The sequence below is a fragment of the Diabrotica virgifera genome, chromosome 8, assembly GCF_917563875.1.
Source record: "Diabrotica virgifera virgifera chromosome 8, PGI_DIABVI_V3a".
Lineage (NCBI taxonomy): Eukaryota > Metazoa > Arthropoda > Insecta > Coleoptera > Chrysomelidae > Diabrotica > Diabrotica virgifera.
The window spans coordinates 158237883-158256659 of NC_065450.1; the positions used below are offsets into that span (position 1 = coordinate 158237883).

The 18777-nt window shown below is 32.8% G+C and overlaps 1 protein-coding gene across 1 annotated transcript in view; it reads right to left on the bottom strand.

The window, feature by feature from the left end:
- The window catches only part of LOC114339852 (zinc finger C2HC domain-containing protein 1C-like), a 252552-nt gene extending 234288 nt beyond the window's left edge, over positions 1-18264 (bottom strand). Inside the window, exon 1 of the mRNA XM_050659306.1 lies at positions 18030-18264. The gene's annotated coding sequence lies outside the window, so the exon portion shown is untranslated. The remainder of the gene's footprint in view (positions 1-18029) is intronic.
- Between the last annotated feature and the right edge of the window lie 513 nt (positions 18265-18777).

Genomic DNA, 18777 nt, shown 5'->3' on the forward strand with positions numbered 1-18777 from the left:
GATGAGTAGATGAGTTGTGAATTATTTAAAATTCTCTCATCTTAATTTTCTCGGCACCTGTATGACTTATAAATTGTAAAAATCTCAGGAGGTGTAACCAAAGAAAGTATTCCACCTGTTGTCAATCTGGTGGTATGGAGGCGATATTTATTGTCGTTTTCTGCGCTGCTTCGATTGATAACTTAGTTTGTTTTCCGGTAGATGGCCCTAGTTCATCCGTGACATTTCTTTCTTTGCAATTCGGGAAGGCCCTAAGCTATGGTAAATGGTTAAAGCGGAGAGAAGAGGATATGGGTTTACTGATGAGGGGAAAAAGATCTCCGAAACCGGTATAGACTCTTCCTGCACTCTCCGCTTTAACCAGAGTATTATGCAGCTGCTGCATTTTCGTTTTGCAAAGAAATTGAGAATGTTTATACATTTTTAATTCATTTACTCTTTTGAGTATTAAGGAATCTTTCTTGTTGGAGCTTTACCATGCTGAGTAGATGAGTTGTGAATTATTTAAAATTCTCTCATCTTAATTTTCTCGGCACGTGTATGACTTATAAATTGTAAAAGTCTCAGGAGGTGTAACCAAAGAAAGTGTTCCACCTGTTGTCAATCTGGTGGTACGGAGGCGATATTTATTGTCGTTTTCTGCGCTGCTTCGATTGATAACTTAGTTTGTTTTCCGGTAGATGGCCCTAGTTCATCCGTGACATTTCTTTCTTTGCAATTCGGGAAGGCCCTAAGCTATGGTAAATGGTTAAAGCGGAGAGAAGAGGATATGGGTTTACTGATGAGGGGAAAAAGATCTCCGAAACCGGTATAGACTCTTCCTGCACTCTCCGCTTTAACCAGAGTATTATGCAGCTGCTGCATTTTCGTTTTGCAAAGAAATTGAGAATGTATATACATTTTTAATTCATTTACTCTTTTAACTATTAAAGAATCTTTCTTGTTGGAGCTTTACCATGCTGAGTAGATGAGTTGTGAATTATTTAAAATTCTCTCATCTTAATTTTCTCGGCACCTGTATGACTTATAAATTGTAAAAGTCTCAGGAGGTCTAACCAAAGAAAGTATTCCACCTGTTGTCAATCTGGTGGTACGGAGGCGATATTTATTGTCGTTTTCTGCGCTGCTTCGATTGATAACTTAGTTTATTTGTATAAGCCTTTAATCGGAATCTACGCCACCACTGTATATCAACATGTATTGATATAAAATTCTATACATCGAAATATAAAAACAATATTTCTTTCTCAGACGTATAGTGTTTTTTAACGACCTCATTCCTCCCAATTTAATCGTTAAGCCCGCCCCTGATTTCCTTTTAGAACAAAGATAAAAAGTATAGGAAAACATGCATAATGAAGTGTTCCCTTTCCTTTGTAACCTTGACTTTCGAGAATATTAGATCAATAACTACCTTGAGGGAGCATCATTATCAATATCAATAATTATATTGTTTGTAAAAGACATCGGACTTTATTTCGCATTTTTTAACATTGTGATATGAGGTTTTTAATGATAGGACATTTTTTTCAATTGTGCTACAATCTGGTTATTGACCAATGAGTAACTTTTTATCTATCCTATCTTATACCTAACTACTTAATACCTAAGAGTCACAATTAGATATCTTCTTAGTTCTTAGTCGATTTTGTTATCACTGGGGCACTTTTTGACTGCGCACTATCACACAAAGCGCTTTTCATTTTATCACACACTACACCAACACGTTGCTTGCACACTTGTCGTGCAATGCTCCGCTATTGGCTTTGTCGCACACTACACAAACACGTGAGGTTTGGTCCTCTTCAGTATTCTCTTCTGGTTTGAGTTGTCCAGGAGCAGGATGGCCTCAATATTTCCGTGGCGGAGATGTCTTTTTTCACGACTTTCTATTAGTAGATCCTTGTGGATTCGAGATCGATGCAAATTCATACTTTGGTGAAAAATTCATATGATAAAATGAAAAATACAGTAAAGGTTGTTATAAAGAGAAGATTTGGGGAAACATAACAAAAAATCGGGTCAAAAAAGTAGTAATTTACTGTGACACTTGTGAAGGTCAACCACACCATTGTTTAGATTGTTTCAACAAACATTCCAAATAACTGATAATTTTTAATTTCTAAACTTTTGTATGTTATTTAGTTTGGAATAATTAATATTTTTTACATTTTTATATTCTTTACTCAAAACAAAGACATATCAAAATTTCGATATCATTTCAGTCTCCCCTATTCTGCCAAAATGAAAACTGATATGTACCTATATGCGACGACTGTATGCCACAGCGGTCGAATAATGCAATAAAACCGCTTCTCTACACGACCTCTGGCAAAACAGGACCCTATCAAATCGGTCGTATACGACCGCCTGGCAGTCAACCTGTTAACATTAGTCAGCTTTTCCATTTTCGGACTTATTTTGAATATTATTTTTTCTCCGCCGAGAGGGAGTAGTATTCACTCCCAGTGCAAAAGCACGTATCGGCACAATATCACTTTTTTCTTTTACATGTTAGCTATGAATGTGTATGTCAAATTTCACATCAATCCAAGCGGTTCTCTAAAATTCAGAATGTTTGCCATATTTTACCGTGAGTGAATGGACTATCAATACGTTTATACTTTTTAAAAATTATATGGACGCATCCAAAATATGAATTTAGTTTGTTGCAAGAACGCAACAAAACAAGAAACTGAATTTGCTGTATACACAGTATAATAATTAATTACATTTGCACAAAATAATCTTATAAATTAATGTATTATTTTATTTTATAAAAACTTACACAGATAAACGGGGGTCGTGAACTTTGTCATATTTGTAGTTCCAATACAGGAAATGTTATAGGTTAAAAGGTTTTTCTGCAAAAAATATTGATTGCGTGTATAACTAGCGAGAAGTATTTAAATATATAGCCGACCAACAATCGGTTTCACAATATTAACGGGTAAGGGGTGACACATTATAGTTTATTGTTGGAGATAATTATATTCATTTTAAAGTTACTTTAAAGAGCGGGCCCCGGGAAAAAAGCGAATTGCGGGAAAATTGTTTATATTGTTTAGCTATTAAATTTTAATTGTATTATTTATAACAAGGATAGAAAACCGCTAAACGCAGTAAAAATGAGTGGCGCATACAATATTCCAGCTACAAAAAAAGCTGATATGAATATTACTTGGCGGGAAAATGTATTCCCATTTTGTTGGAAAATAAAACTCTAGTTTGATTTTGAAAGATTTCTTTATAATATTTGCCAATTTTGAATTAAAACTTGCCACAAAAGAGTAACTTTGATACAGTTTGCATTTTGAAGCTCTTTTGTGGCGCGATTTACTTCAAATTTAGCAAATATTATGGAAAAATGTTTCAACGTAAAACTGGAATTTTATTTTCCATCAACATGAAAATACATTTTCGCGCCACGTAATATATAATAGTCATATCAGTTTTTTTGTAGCTGAAATATTGTATCCGCAACTCATTTTTATTGCGTTTAGCGGTTTTTCTATAAATTAAATGTATGAAGTTGAATGTAATGTTTCTCGATTACACGTGAAGTGTTATAAATGGTCACATTATCTTCCAAACGGTCTAGTCTAGTGGTTATGACACTAAACTTGCGATAGCACAATCCGAGTTCATATCAGTGGCGGCTCGTACCACTTTAAGAAGGTAGTGCCAGAACTCGGGCAGCCGCCAAAATTTTTAGTGACGGACTCACGATATTGTCAAAAAAGGTATACTTACAACAAAAACTAAAAAAATATATGCGCGGATACCTTTATCTTATGTACTTTATGTTTATTGATCTGAGGTGCCAAGCAATTGTCCAACATTGATCAAAACAGTTCCGTAAATTAATTAATAATAAAAATCTCTTAACCTACCACATTTACTGTTGATAGTGCTTTAAGTGTGTTATTACGATTTAGTCCCTATTTACCAATTTATAAAAATAATACTATTTTATTATTCACACACATGCACAAATTTTTGTAATGTCACTTTTAAAGTTTACGATATATGAAGTTCATTCTTCTATTTTTTCGTTGCAAAGTTTTCAATGACTTTATTATTAAAATTATCAATACAATCTACAAAATGCCTTTCTGCAGATAGCATACTTAAAGCACTATGTTTTACATCGAAAAACAGCGTTCTGCTTCAGATGTTGATATAGGAATGGTAACTAAAATACTTAAAAGTTTAATAGTTTCTTCAAATGTGCTTTTTAAGCCTTCCCTCTACAATAAAACCGATAGCGAAACAGCCCCAGAGGTAGTACTTAATTCGTCTCGCTAACACAGTACCTACCTACTTCTAATTCAGTTTTAAATCGAGTTTTGCTTAAAAATTGTCTCCATGATTCATTAAGAAATGATTCGGAGAACTGATGCTTATAAGCAGAAAACTTCTCCGATATAAATAAATTAGAAGCAACTAAATGTTCGGAGAAGGTAGACCTTTGAAAGATCTGGTACTTTGAATAATATGAACCTTTAAGTCGTTATCTAATTCGGCGCTAAAATTGACCAGCTCCTTAAATATGCCTCTATTTTCTGAATTTTCTTTTTCGTCGTGACCTCTTAAAGCTAACTCGAAAGCTCCACAAAACCTTATAATATTTGTAGTTTTTTTAATATTAAAAAAAATATTCTTAAAAATTTAAATTTTTTAAAATTTTAAGATACTAATCTGCATTGTAAATTAATAAATTAAACTTAAGAAATAATCAAAATATTATTTATACTACACCCACGGTCATGATGCACTAAAAGTTTAATAATTAGGGTGTAACAAAAATACAGGTCGTAAATTTAATCTCATATTCTGGGACCAAAAATAGTTCGATTGAACCTAACTTACCTTAGTACAAATGTGCATATAAAAAAAGTTACAGCCCTTTGAAGTTACAAAATGAAAATCGATTTTTTCCAATATATCGAAAACTATTAGAGATCTTTTATTGTAAATAGACATGTGGCATTATTATGGTAGTAGTATCTTAAGAAAAAATTATAGTGAAATTTGGACACCCCATCAATATTTTATGGGGGTTTTGTTCTTTTAAACCCCCCCAAACTTTTGTGTACGTTCCCATTTAATTATTATTGTAGTACCATTAGTTAAACACAACATTTTAAAAACGTGTTAACATATGGATGGGCGAGTCTTTTTCTAAACTGTAAGAATTTTAAGTTCAGTCAGATTTAAAAAAATCAAAAATTTCGTGTATATATAGTGTCGCATGTAGGGGGTTGTGCGCCACTGGCGAGAACTGCCGTTCTCTGGGTTAGTAAAAATATTTATAATACAGGTGCATATTACGGGCGGCGAATCAGTTCAAAGCAACAGCGGTTATTTTATATGAAAGCAGTATGCCGGCTTCCAATAAAACAATAAAGTATAAAATATTTCAAAATAGAAGTACTACTATTATACTACATGTCGCTTTATAACGTTCTCTGTCGTTTTGTGACTTTCAATCGCCACTTCGTCCGGTTGTTCCATTGGTCCTCTTCGATGTTTCTTTCTCCCAGTTCTTTGTCTATTCCTTCGCTCCAATTTCTCAGTCTACGTCGTTTTTTCTTTCCTTCTGGTTGAGATAATAGTATTTTATTTGGTATTTGTTGTTCATCCTTTCTTTGTGTATGCCCGAATCAGATAAGTGGTTTTGTCGATAAGTCATCCGTCCTTGTTCGTTTTATTCCCATTATTTCTCTAATGCGTTTGTTGGTTATCCTTTCTCCCCTAGATCTTTCTACTGCTCTTCTTTAAAAATACATTTACGTTGCTCTTAGCGTTGCCACAGTCCTTTCTTTCAATATTCATACCTCACAGCTGTATAGAGTGATACTTTTCACTATAGTCTCATATAATATCCTCTTTTGGTTTTCTTTGCTGATGGATTGGTCCCATAAAATGCTGTTTAACAGTGTGATGCCTTTTTCTTTCCTGACGCATTTCTTTCTTTTATGGCTTTGTCTAATGGTTCATCGTGCGTAATACTGATGCATAGATAGGGTTACCATAATTTATTAAGGCCAAATCCGGACATGGGTAGTCCAAGGGGCTGTAAAAAATGAAAAATGTGAATTTGACTGTGTTGCTATCTCTACATTGTACATATATGCAAAATACATATGGCATAATTAAAAGTAGAGCTGTTTCGCTACAATATGCAACCAACATCGAAAATCTCTGCCAGATTAAAATACGGCTCACAGCTCACAGACACGGTCAATTACACAGTAGTCATTACACTAACTCAACTAAATATCAACCGATTAGGTATTGTCTGCTCGTACTCGTGCGCTGTTCACAAGCAGCGCGACCAACTTAACTAGATGCTGCGCATAATGAAATTTCCCACCGTTGGGTCAAGTGTTTTCCATTTTTTTAGTAAAGAAAAAATCCGGATATTTCTCATATCCGGACGCCAATCCGGAAATGTCTTCCAAATCCGGACTGTCCGGACGTATGGTAACCCTATGCCTAGATATCTGTATCTGTGTAGTCATAGCAGTGTTTTATCATGGTCATGTCGTCTAATATGAGATCTTCTTGTTCTCGTCCATTGCACAAGTATTCGGTTTTCTTTTCTTTTTATTCACTTCTAGACCTTATATAATATATCATACTCTTCAATTAATTTTCGGGCCATATGGTTTATGGAATACACGCTCAACTTCGAAGAGTTATACGCTCAACTCTTCAAAGCGTATATACCATAATGAGTGTTGATGAGTGGTATCCCCATATATTTAAAGCAATTTCGAGATATAGTTCAAATAAAGTGGGGGATAGGGATAGGAAATAAAAATGGTCTTTAAATAAAAACTTTAAGTAAAAATTGCCCCCTCTGTGGCTCAGTGGTAAGAGCGCTTACCATTGGACCTAAAGGTCGTGAATTTGAATATTACCTGGGTGGACAATTTTTTTTTATTAAAAATTAATAAAAGAAAATAGTTTATATTTTTGTGTGATCGGTACCCACTGGAGGGACCGCAGACCTTCTGATGCAATTAGCGGCTCTTGTCAAAGACAATAACGGCGACTTTGCTAAGTAAAAAGCAACACACTCAACACACACTACACATTACACTAAGTACCTAATTGCCTAAATCTACTGCACCATGCCAATTGCCAATGGCCATAAGTTGTCGAGGCATTAAGCTATATTGGAATATGTTTTTGTAATGTTCATATAAACCACCCTTTAGGTTGTTGTTTAAAATGTTTTTAAGTAGGTTGTTGTTGATAAAAATGAAGTAGTCGTTGAATAAATAAAAAGCAGTTTTTATGAAAAGTCAAAAATCTCTAGTTCTTTCTTAAATTAAATATATAAAATCTAATAGGTTATGTGGCCCCAGATGATACTTAACTACTGCGTATATTCAGTTTAAATGTATCGGTGTGTCCGAAAAGCAAGAAAGTATATTTAAAGACTTTTCCGGTGTGTCCGAGGATAAGGGTTTGTCCCAGTAAAAAGAAAGAACTAGAGTGGCGTGTGTCGCCGTGCAATTTGAAGCTGAAATAATGGGTGACAAAATAGATATATCCACAGTTAATAAATTTGATGGCGTTAACTTTCAACAGTGGAAGTTCCAACTGAAATGTGCATTAAGGGCCAAAGGTATATATGGAGTTATTGATGGCTCGTTAATCAAACCAGAAGTAGCAGGAGACGAATTACAGGCATGGTTTAAAAAGGATGCCCAGGCTATGTTCACTTTAACATCTGCAGTGAGTTTAAATCAGATTACTTTGATTGAAAGTTGTAATACTGCTAAGGAGATTATGGAGACCCTTGAGTCTATTTATGAGCAGAAATCAGAATCAAATAAAATGATGTTGCATGAACGGTTTCATCAATATAAGATGAGTAGCCTAGATACTATCGCTCAACACATAGCAAAAGTGCAGAATCTTGCTAAGCAAATTAAAGAAGCAGGTGATGATGTGAGTGATATTGCTATTATGACAAAAATACTGAGTACATTGCCCCAAAAGTACAGAAATGTTAGACAGGCATGGTTGTCCGTAGACAGTGCTAAACAAACTATAGGTAACCTTACCGCAAGACTGTTAGATGAAGAAATGAATTTAACTGCATATGAAGAGACAGAACAAGCACTGGCAACAATGTCATTCAAAGGAAAATATGATCAGAAAGGTCAAGAAAGGGGTGTAATATGTTTTGGATGTAGAAAGAGAGGGCACATTGTCAAATTTTGCAGAGAGAAAAAGAATGAACAAGAAAACAGTAGTAGCAGGTCTTATAGAAGTCATAATCGAGGCAGAGCTGGCTTTAGTAACTACAGAAAAGGTTACAAAAAGAATGACAGAGCACAAGCTGGCAACTCTACAGAAAATCAGCATGGTGGTTCTTCGAGTAGCGCATATTATAATGTTAATAATGAGAGTGCATTCAACATAGAAGAAAAACAGCTAGAAAAAGTGAATACAAGTGATGATTGGATTATGGACAGTGGTGCATCAGCACATATGTGTTACAGGGAAGAATATTTTTTTAATATTGACAGAACTTTTACATCACAGGTATCACTTGGCAATAATCAAACACTACCAGTACAAGGTAAGGGAACTATTAAAATAGAGAAGTTAATCAATGGACAATGGTTTAAATCCACTATAAATGATGTGCTATATATCCCACAGTTGAGAAAGAATTTATTTTCAGAAGGTGTTTTGACAAACAAAGGTATGAGTGTAATTAAGATTAACAATGAAGCCAAAGTATATGAAAATGAGAATCTAGCAGCAGTTGGTATAAAGGATAGAAACAACACATATAAAATGATGTTTCGCACAATAATATATAATGCATGTGTGACTTCAGTAGATGATTTAAAGATATGGCATGAAAGACTGGGACATGTTAATAAGAAATATTTAAAAGAAATGGTAAAAATGAACTTAATCAAAGGTGTTACAGAAAAGAAACAAGATTTTGTGTGTGAAGGTTGTTTGATGGGAAAGCAACATAAGAAGACTTTTAAAGAGAGACCACACACTAAGTTACCTCCTGGAAAAAGAATATTCAGTGATATTTGTGGACCTATGCAAACTGAATCTGTACGAGGAGCACGTTACCTTGTAACATTCAAAGATGAATACACCGGGTATAGAGTAGCATATTTTATTCGACATAAAGCAGATGTACTAGATTGTTTCAAAGTATATAATAGAAAAATTAAGGCAAAGTATGGCTATTCTGTTGAAAAACTGCATACAGATAATGGTACTGAGTATACAAATAATGCTTTCAAAGAGTATTTAGAACAAGAAGGTACAGAGTCAGAAACCACAGCACCATACACTCCAGAGCAAAATGGCAGATCTGAGCGAGACAACAGATTAATTGTAGAAATGGTTCGATGTATGTTATACCAATCTGGAGTAGATAAGAGACTATGGGCAGAGGCAGTTAATACTGCCATCTACATTTGCAACAGAATTACAAGCAAACAGACACCAGGTTATACAGCTTATGAACAGTGGACAGGGCAGAAACCTGTATTTGACCACATGAGGGTGTTTGGGTGTGATGCATATGTACATATTCCTGACCAGAAAAGAAGGAAACTAGATGCAAAGAGTGAGAAGGTTATATTTGTTGGATATGACAAAAACTCTACAAATTATAGATTATTCAACCCAACAACACAGAAAATAGTGATATCTAGAAATGTGTTTTTCAATGAGAAAATGTACAGTGCAAAGGACAATGTGATCAAGATAGCAACAGAAGATGATGTGACAATTTTTGAAATACAAGAAAATGAACTTGAAGAGAGACAAGAAGAACAAATAAATGTTAATAATGAAATAGAAGTTTTACAAGATGTTGACAATATACCCAACTTGAGACCACAACGAAATAGACGTTTACCAGCCAGATTAAATGATTTTGAGGTAAATTTTACTGAAATTGATATACCACAAAGGTATGAAGAAGCAGTGTCAGGTAGTGACAAAGAAAAATGTAAAACTGCCATAAATGAAGAGTTTGATGCACTAGTGAAAAATGAAACATGGACTATGGTTAAGAAGCCAGACATGCAGTTCTATATACAAACTGCATTTTTATATGGACATCTTGACGAAGACATTTTTATGTCACCACCTCAGGAGCTAAAGTGTGAACCCGGACTAGTGTGCAAGTTAGATAAGTCGTTGTACGGTTTAAAACAATCACCACGGTGTTGGAATCGAAAATTCCACTCGTTCTTGGCTAACTACGGTTTTCAAAAATCATCAGCTGCTCAGTGTGTTTATACTGGACATGCAGACAATATTAAAGTGATCTTATTCATTTACGTTGATGATGGTTTGTTATTTTCTGAGAAAAATTTAGCAATAGAGACAGTTTCGTGCGCGTTAAAAGAATGTTTTGAAGTGACCGTGACAGTTGGGAACTATTTTGTCGGACTAGAAATTACAAGAAACTTAAAGGCTGGTACAATGTTTCTAAGTCAAGCAAGTTATACAAAACAGATAATAGATAGATTTGGTCAACAAAATGCAAATCCTGTAAGTACACCAGAAGATGTAAGTGCTGACTTACGAGGTTCATTAATGTTTTTAGTCGTAGTGTCAAGACCTGACATTGCACATGCGGTGGGAGTAATCAGCCGCTATAATTATGGCATGAGTTATTGTTACTACAAATACAATGAAGTTAACATGCATGGATACAGTGACGCAAATTATTCAGGTGATATAGAAACTCGTCGTTCCACCACTGACTACGTTTTGGACACTGGACAATTAAGAGATAGACAATCAGAGTGCAATAAAGTGGACATTTGTTATTTTTTTTTTATTTAAAAGGTTTGTTTATGAGTTGAAGAACTTAACAAAAAGGTGGGAGTATTGGAATATGTTTTTGTAATGTTCATATATACCACCCTTTAGGTTGTTATTTAAAATGTTTTTAAGTAGGTTGTTGTTGATAAAAATGAAGTAGTTGTTGAATAAATAAAAAGCAGTTTTTATGAAAAGTCAGAAATCTCTAGTTCTTTCTTAAATTAAATATATAAAATCTAATAAGCTAAATTAAAAAAAAATAAATAAAAATTGGTACGTCAGGATCTTACAGATTTTGAAACATTTGTATATAATTTATTTGAGATAAAACATACCCTGTATACAGGGTGTCCCCGAAAATAGTGCATTCCTTAAAGGTATAGGTAGAAGTCAGAATGTAGAGCAAAAAAGTCTTATAACATTTTTTTCTAAATTGATCCGTTGATCCAAAAATCACACTTCAAACTAAGTAAACAAGTGGTTATTAAATTAAATTTCCACAGTCACAGCAAGTTCTTCTAGGCTACGTTGCCATGTCATTCAAATTTATGAAAATAATAATTCACGTATATGGAAAACAATGTATTTTTATTTCTTGGAAACGGTTAACTTTAGAAAAAAATGTTATAGGACTGTTTGGTTCTAAATTGTGTATTATATCCATACCTTAAAGGAACGCACTATTTTCGGGGACATCCTGTATACATAAGTTTGTTTCCTAGAGAATCACAATTTACATGATTTTTGAAGTTGAAAAAGTTAACAATTACTTAAGTTCTTTGAGTTTTATAAGTTATTATTGAGTATTTTTTTAAACTACAAAAAATGTATATTACTAAAAGGGTTATATTACAAAAATAAACATACTTAAAAAATAAAAATGTACACCATTTTTTTTTCATTCAGTTGCGGTGCGAAACCAAAACTGTCTTAATTTTTACTCAGATCAGAGAGTGCAGCCAGTACTCTTATCGACGATTTCACCTCTTGTTAGAGGTTCATCAGAGACTGCATAGACTGCATTTCTCTGGCCCAGGTAAAAATCTTCGACATATCCATCTCCCACCGCAACCGACGAGATAGTAGTAGGTGCCTAGCGGCATCTGCTAAATAAAAGACTAAGTTTTTCAACCTAATAAAAATATTTGTAAATTAAATATTTTTAAAAGATTTTTAATTGAAAAACTTTATTGGCCCATTTCCTGGTGACAACCTCCAAGGCTTCTACAATATGCAAGCCAAATGGATGCTGCAGTGAAGACTAAAGGGAAGGAATTCTACACTATGCAATTCACAACCCCCGTCTGCAGCGTGGTAAAGTTCCAACGGAAAATGGACCTAATTACTCTATAGGAGTAATACTAATATAAAAATAAAAATGTATACCATTTTTATTCATTCAGTTGCGGTGCGAAACCAAAACTGTCTTAATTTTTACTCAGATCAGAGAGTGCAGCCAGCACTCTTATCGACGATTTCACCTCTTGTTAGAGGTTCATCAGAGACTGCATATTGTCTGCGTTGTCCATTTTCCGTTGGAACTTTACCACGCTGCAGACGGGGGTTGTGAATTGCATAGTGTAGAATTCCTTCCCTTTAGTCTTCACTGCAGCATCCATTTGGCTTGCATATTGTAGAAGCCTTGGAGGTTGTCACCAGGAAATGGGCCAATAAAGTTTTTCAATTAAAAATCTTTTAAAAATATTTAATTTACAAATATTTTTATTAGGTTGAAAAACTTAGTCTCTTATAAACATACTTGTTTATAAATAAAAACAATAATTTCAAGAAACGTGTTTGTTGCATCGAGCGCAGCACACAGAATATTGGGTCAATCGATATTGAAGGTACTAGATATTATAAAGATGCGGATTTACAATTTGAAACATGGAGTTTCACAAATATTGCACAAGTAATAAATTATATTAGTAGTATACAGACTTAAATTTCACATTTATTTACTGTTTAGTTAAAATTCAAGAAACGCTAATATTGTTCTTCTTTTTAAATGACTATGCGTAGAAACAACACATGTGTCCAAACAACATGTCTAATCTCTTTCTCAGCAGAAACCGCATATGTCCAGGACTGATCTGATTTTTGTTAATTACCAAATAAATATCTCGTTGCCTACTATACAGTGATGAACGCGCTAATAACCGGCAAAATAACGCAAAAGATGGAAAACATAATATATTGTGAAATCAAAAGGGATGAAACTAGTAGAGGTGGAAATTGTGGATTATTTTATTTATTTATTAATGGCTTTGACATAGCCAATTAGCCAGACTATTTGTTTTTTTTTGTATGGTATTACAATAACAATTTTAGGTTAATATCTAAGGCTACTTATTATCTAAATTTACAGGGTGTTATAATATATTAATGAATACATTTTTCAATTTTGTGTGATATTTTTACAATTTTTAATTTTATTATCTAAGCCTATTTAAAATTTAAATTTACAGGACGTTACATATTCGTAAAGACATTTTAACGTCTGCTTATTTTTTGGAAAAAGAATTTCGTTTAAATTGACAGGTAAAGGACAATTTAGATCAATTAACTTTTCATACATCACTTTAATATTTTGTCTGTACTGTCCACACTCCAATATTAGGTGCTGTAGATCTCCCATTCCACCACAGGCGCAATATGGGTTATCACTGATACCTATGCTGTGTTTGTATGCTGGGGTTAGTGCGTGATTTGACCTCATTCGGTTTATTGTTTTTATAAATAGCCTATTTGATTCTTGTTTAAACCATCTCTCATTGGGAATTAGTGGTTGGCAATTTCTAAAATTTATTCCCGTTGTACTTTGGTTATATACACGTTGCCAATTTTGTTTGCAATGGTTTTCACTGATATTATCTATATCGGTTACTGGTAGAAGTATGTTGTTTATGTTTCGTTTGGTTAAAGCTGCAGATTTAGCTAATTTGTCGACTTCTTCATTTCCAAATATTCCAGAATGTCCTTTAACCCAACAAATAATAATTGAACTGCCCGAGGAAGTAATATCATAATATAGACTCTTAATTTCTATCTCAATGTGGTTTAGACTTTTTGTCGATTGGATAGAAGTGAGTTTGTCCACAATACTTCTACAATCGGTGAAAATGATATAATTGTCCATACCAACAGAGGCTATATAATTTAGCGCAAGTAATAAAGCTGATAATTCGGCAGTATATATTGAAGCTTCATTAGGCAATCGGCATGATTCTTTGTATTCAGAATTCCAGTGATATATTGCACTTCCGGTTCTATTTTGAATTTTGGAGCCGTCAGTAAAAATATATTGAAACATAGGCCACTTGTCTTTAATTATTTAGTTGATAATACTGCCTGGAACGTCAAAAAATTGTCGATATAAACGTATTTACTTATAAATTAACATTACATTACATAGTTTTCCACCTTTAGACGTATCGGAGGAGCATGACAACTGTCACTGTGAGAAAATTTTATAAAATACTCCTGACACAGACGTCTAAAGTTGGGAAACTACGTAATGTAATGTTAATGTATACGTTTATATCGATAATTTCCACCTCTACTAGTTTCATCTCGCGCTCATCACTGTATAAGTTAAACAAGAATAAAAAACCGCTAAACGCCGTAAAAATAAGTGGCGCATACAATATTCCAGCTACAAAAGAGCTGATATGAATATTGTGCGGCGCGAAAATGTATTTTCGTTTTGATGGAAAAGGAAATTCTAGTTTTAGTTTAAAATATGTTTCCATAATATTTGCTAAATTTGAAGTAAAACGCGCCAAAAAAGAGTAAATTTGATTGAGTTTGTATTTTGAAGCTCTTTTGTGGCGCGTTTAACTTCTTTAGCAAATATTATGGAAACATCTTTTAAAATAAAACTAGAATTTTATTTTCCATCAAAATTAAAGTACATTTTTCCGCCACATAATATTCATATCAGCTCTTTTGTAGCTGGAATATTGTATGCGCCACTTATTTTTACGGCGTTTAGCGGTTTTTTATTCTTGTTTAACTTATAGAGTGATGAGCGCGAGATGAAACTAGTAGAGGTGAGAAATTATCGATATAAACGTATAAATTAACATTACACTACCTAGTTTCCCAACTTTAGACGTTAGTGTCAGGGGTATTTTATAAAATTATCTCACAGTGACAGTTGTCAAATCTTTTTGAATTTTTTGTTTACTCTGATCCAATGATGAGTTCTGATGTCCACCGCAAAATTTATTGTTTTTTGAAGTGTCTTTAAAAATTTCAACACCGTTGGCTTATTTCTCCTTGAATTTTTTCTTGAATAATCTATGAATTGTACTGAATATGCCTATTTAATTTAAAAATAATAAAAAAATTCTACCATACTTTCAAAAAAAGATGTGCTTGAAATAATGATTTCAACCCTTACGCCCCCCCTTAAGGATAGCTATGACACGATTTTGATAGGCAACCCATGCTAGAAATATTAGGCTATGTATGTAATTAAATAAAAACAATGTTTCATCCGGCAAGCAGATGGGTACAGATCGACTTTTATTCGTATCCCGTACTAATATAACCTTACCAGGTAAATACTTGTGTTGGATTTTACAAATGTTCAAAATGTCTGGATAAAAACTGCTTAATCTAAAAATTACAAAGAGCAAAAAAAGTGTTAAAAACAGTTCGTTTAACTAATGGCACTACAACAATAATATAATTCGAACATACACAAATATTGGGGGGGGGGGGGGAGGTGGGGTTAAGGGAAGGAAACCCCCATAAAATTTTTGTGGGGTGCACAAATTTCACTTATTTAAGATTGTTTTTTATTATATAAAATTATTTTTTTAAGATGTTTCTGCTATAAGAGTGCCACGTGTCCATTTTTTCGATAAAAAATCTATAATAATTTTCAATATATTGGAAAAAACCCATTTTCATTTTGTAACTTCAAGAGGCTATAATTGTTTTTATGTGCACGTTTGTACTAAGGTAAGTTAGGTTCAATCGTACTATTTTTGGTCCCAGAATATGTGTTTTAAATGATGACCTATATTTTTGTTACTATTTTGTTTTGTATATTTAGAATTTTGAAAATAAATAAAAGAAAAAGATGATGAATGGCTAGAGCCAAATTTTTATTCAGAGTTCATCTCTGGTTTTTTAAAAGACAAAAATATATACTACAGACAAAAATATAGGTACTACAGACAAAAATATCCTTTCAATTTCCTTTTTACTCCAGGGCGGATCTGTTTTGAGATGGACGTTGAGAGGTGACTCAAATTTTTTTGCAGAAATTGCTTGAAAATAAATCAAATAATAATATTTGAGGTATCCTCCCTCTTAAAAAGGTCCGGAACATTGTTTAAATAATCAAAATGTCAAAAATTGGAGGAAAAATTCGATTTTTTTCTTCGTTTTTTGATTATAACTTTAAAAGTGTTCATTTCCGAGAAAAGTGTACTGATCTAAAAGTTGCGTATTTAAATTTCCTACAATATAAAATTGGTTAAAGATTTAAAAAATAGTCACCCTAGTTGCAAAATAGCAATAATTGCGAAAAAACCATACAAAAACAAGTATTCGCATTTTACGTTTTTCAACCATTTATGATACACTTACGACCTTCATATTTCACCCAGAAAAACTTTATGATATAGTAAAACAATACTGTAAATTTCTTTAAGATCTGTTTAACAGATTTTGCAAAATAAATTTTGCAATCCAGCTTTCGCAAAAAAAATTAATTTTTTCAAAATGTTACAGGACTGAAAATAAAGCAGATAGCAAGTTAAATTTTTTTTTGCTTATAGAAGTGTACTGTACCTTTCATTTGCAATTTTCAAAATTAAAATCTATTAATTACCACGGCGTCAGAAAATTTTTGAAGTAAACAATAATTTTTGGTGCTACGCGCAGGACAGCGGTGTTCGATTCACACAAGTTGATTTCCACCAAAATGTCTTCCAATCTTTATCTAATATATTATTTTCTTACTCTATATTTTGTTGTATTTTAATATTTTAATTCCACAAAAATCAAACTAATTTTATTATTGTTTGTGAAATATTGTTTAAACAATGGCATATGTTTAAAAATAATAAACTTTTATTATTTAAGTTAAAATATATGAACAAAGAAAGTTTTTGCTAATAAAATTGTTATATCAAAGGATAGAGTATGTGTTTTTATTTTGCAATAAACAAATTTATTTATTTATATCGAAATGTAATAAAAATTAAAATGTATCAATAATTATCAACGGTCATTGGAATGTCCAATCAGAGCAAACTATCCGCTGTCCTGCGCGTAGCACCAATAATTAATGTTTATTTAAAAAAATTCCTGACGCCGTGGTGTTAATCGATTTTAATTTTGTAAAATTGCGAATGAAAGGTACAGTACACTTCTATATGCAAAAACATTTTCAACTTGCTTTATTTTCAGTCCTGTAACATTTTGAAAAAATGAATTTTTTTTACGAAAGCTGGATTGCAAAATTTATTTTGCAAAATCTGTTGAACCGATCTGAATTAAATTTACAGTATTGTTTTATTGTATCATAGAGTTTTTCAGGGTTAAATATGAAGGTCCTAAGTGTAGCATAAATGGTTGAAAAACGTAAAATACGAATACTTGTTTTTGTATGTTTTTTTCACAATAATTGCTATTTTGCAACAAGGGTGACTATTTTTTAAAGAATTGTAGAAAATTTAATTATGCAACTTTTATGTCAGTACAACTTTTCTCGGAAATGAATACTTTTAAAGTTATAATTAAAAAACCTAGAAAAAAATCGAATTTTTCCCTAATTTTTTGCCATTTTGATTATTTAAACAATGTTCCGGACCTTTTTGAGAGGGAGGAAAACTCAAATATTATTATTTGATTTATTTTCAAGCAATTTCTGCAAAAAAATTTGAGTCACCTCTCAACGTCCAAATGTACTAATATTTTTACAGATGCGCCCTGGTCTATTTCTGTTATTGTTCGGGAAAACAGAATATTTTTTTCCAATTTAAAGAAACTTATTCTTCAAAATTAAAAACAAGATTATCAAAATTGTTTTAACTAACCCTAAACAAGTTTTTCCTTACATATTCATAAGTTAATAATTGTATACAATTAAAAATAGTACCAACAAACTGCAAACAGGTGTTCTTAGGATAGTAATAATTAATAACATCAACATCATATTTCCGACTTACCTTTCCTGTGCTACTAAGAAAACCCTCCCGTGCGTCACACTAAACAACAAAATGTAGCCGGTGTCACGCGAAAAAGTAAAAGCGGCCTGTAATACGCGGCTCGATGATGAAATTTCCTGCAATTACGGTTTCTTTGATGCGCGACCGTTCGCTGCGGACGCGACGTCTGAAACTGAACAAGAAACCGTTTGTGATTGTGATTGTGTGAGCCGCGAAGTGGAGCTGAATACGACGCGATCTGCAACGGTATTTAATTGATTGATGCTGGTTCACCTGTGTCACCTCTTTGTTGCTGCAGGAAGAACCACAACAGGTCTGATAATCGAGCAAGAAACGATGCATTTACTAAAAAATGTCTTACAATTAAATAATGTATATAAATATTAAGGGGGAAACCTAAACTTATATAATAAAATTATTCTCGTCTTTCTTTTAAAATCATAAAAATGCCGAGACCCGTCGAGTTAGAATAAAATAGAAATATGCTTGGTCACTGAAAATTATACAAATTTTATGGACAAAGCTTAATAACATAAAGTCAGAAAAAATAAATAAATAATAACAATAACAAATACAATTTTCTGAAATTTGATAAATCGTCAATATAATAAAATACAAGTTAATAAAGTAAAGAAAGTAAACAAAACCGATATATTACAAAAATTGATAGAAATTGCAAAGTGAACTTACAACAAAGTAAAATACAGACAGGAACTAATAAGATTTAAGCTGCTGCATGTTACACCCA